The 1,817-nt window shown below is 41.1% G+C and overlaps 1 protein-coding gene across 1 annotated transcript in view; it reads right to left on the bottom strand.

Moving 5' to 3' along the window:
* The window catches only part of amdhd2 (amidohydrolase domain containing 2), a 17,067-nt gene extending 16,255 nt beyond the window's left edge, over window positions 1–812 (bottom strand). The window contains exon 1 of the mRNA XM_017441940.3: window positions 520–812. The gene's annotated coding sequence lies outside the window, so the exon portion shown is untranslated. The remainder of the gene's footprint in view (window positions 1–519) is intronic.
* Window positions 813–1,817: the final 1,005 nt, after the last annotated feature.

A 1,817-nucleotide genomic window follows, 5' to 3' on the forward strand; every position in this document is an offset into this window, starting at 1 on the left:
GGTACCCCATACTCCCGGAGCACCCCCCACAAGATTCCCCGAGGGACACGGTCGAACGCCTTCTCCAAGTCCACAAAACATATGTAGACTGGTTGGGCGAACTCCCATGCACCCTCAAGGACCCTGCTAAGAGTATAGAGCTGGTCCAGTGTTCCCCGGCCAGGACGAAAACCACACTGCTATTAAAACATAATAATATAAAAACAAAAGTACATGTTGACTTGTAGGACTTTTTTTCCTGCCGCTTTAAAAACAGTGAAGCAGAAAAAGTACAAAGAAAAGCTACTGAAACTGACAAGATCCTGTTTTTAAATCACACTTTTTATCTTGTCAGAAATCAATCCGAGCTGAGCTCTTTCTGATCTTATCAGTGAAGTTTCACACTTTGACCCCTGAAGTCTGCAGAATTAAGAAAGAAACTCTTATCAGTCTGTAAACTGTTTCTGTGATAACTGCACCAAACTCCACTAAAAAAACTGTTAGTTTTAGGCCTCTTCAGGTCTGCCGTTATTTACCTACCTTCAGAAAGAAACCTGGAAAACCCACGAGAGTTGAAACAACACAGGTGTTCATCCGGCACAAACTAAATCCTGAATCCAGCTCTTCTTCTGCTACAAAACAAAGTTTTTGACCCGTAAACAGCTAAAAGAAAATCTAGCATTCAGGTGATTTAACTGCGGCTGACAGTCGGACTTTCAGTCGGGATTAAAACTGTGAAGAAACGGATGTTTTACGGTGTTTTACTGGAGCTGGAAGTCCGAACACAAGAAGACGGGTTCGGCCCGACAGAAGCAGAGGAAGCGGATGAAGTCATGTGACCGATCAGCTGATCAAACAGCTGCTGACTCATGTTTACACAAAGACTGACTCAGCTGAATCACGAACATTTGGCAGATACATACAGCAAAATAAGCTTTATTAGCTGCATCCTGGTATCGCGTTATCAACATGAATAACAGCCTCCCCCCCTGGTGTTCTCTGTGTTTAAACATGCCCTTCAAAATAAGAGACACCACAAATATAAAGTGCACAAAGAATCCACCTCATCATAACTCTGAATCAGTGGAGCCCTGAGCCTGTTTCTCAGTAACCAGACGGTCCATCTAGTCTTCCAGATGTTTGTTTTTTACTCATGTTGCTGCTTGTGGGTTTGTTTTTAGCGGTAACGGATCACGTGACCTAGATAAGCGTTCTGACACACATCAAGACTCATAGATGGATGGAGTGGAGAGAATCCGGTCAGGTTTCAATCAATCAATCAATCAAATTTTATTTGTATAGCACATTTCAGCAGCAAGGCATTTCAAGGTGCTTTACATAATTAAAAAACAAAATAAAAACAGCACGTGACAATGAATAAACAGTAAGACAGAGAAAAACATCGAAGACATCAAAAACCCGCACTCCCGCACGCCATAAGCAACTCTAAACAGGTGGGTTTTAAGCTGAGATTTAAAGGCACCCAGTGTTTCAGCTGTTTTACAGTTTTCTGTAACACACACACACAAATGCATCACACCGCCTCCTACCATCTGGAAACAAACATACACATTCTCATACTCATACTCTGCTGTTGCACTCATTTTTTGTTATCTCTCTCACTTGTTATCTCTCTTAGCTTAGTTTAGTTCTGTACATTTAGTCATGCTTAGATCTGTTGGTTTAGCTTAGTATATTTAAACAATTAGTACCTGTCATTATCATGTTCTGTAACTTTGTCTGTAATTTTGTTCTTGTGTTGTAAAGCACTTTGAGTTGCCTTGTGCTGAAAAGTGCTATATAAATAAATGTACCTACCTACCTACCTACCTTCTGGA

Source organism: Kryptolebias marmoratus, unplaced genomic scaffold, assembly GCF_001649575.2.
Source record: "Kryptolebias marmoratus isolate JLee-2015 unplaced genomic scaffold, ASM164957v2 Scaffold61, whole genome shotgun sequence".
Lineage (NCBI taxonomy): Eukaryota > Metazoa > Chordata > Actinopteri > Cyprinodontiformes > Rivulidae > Kryptolebias > Kryptolebias marmoratus.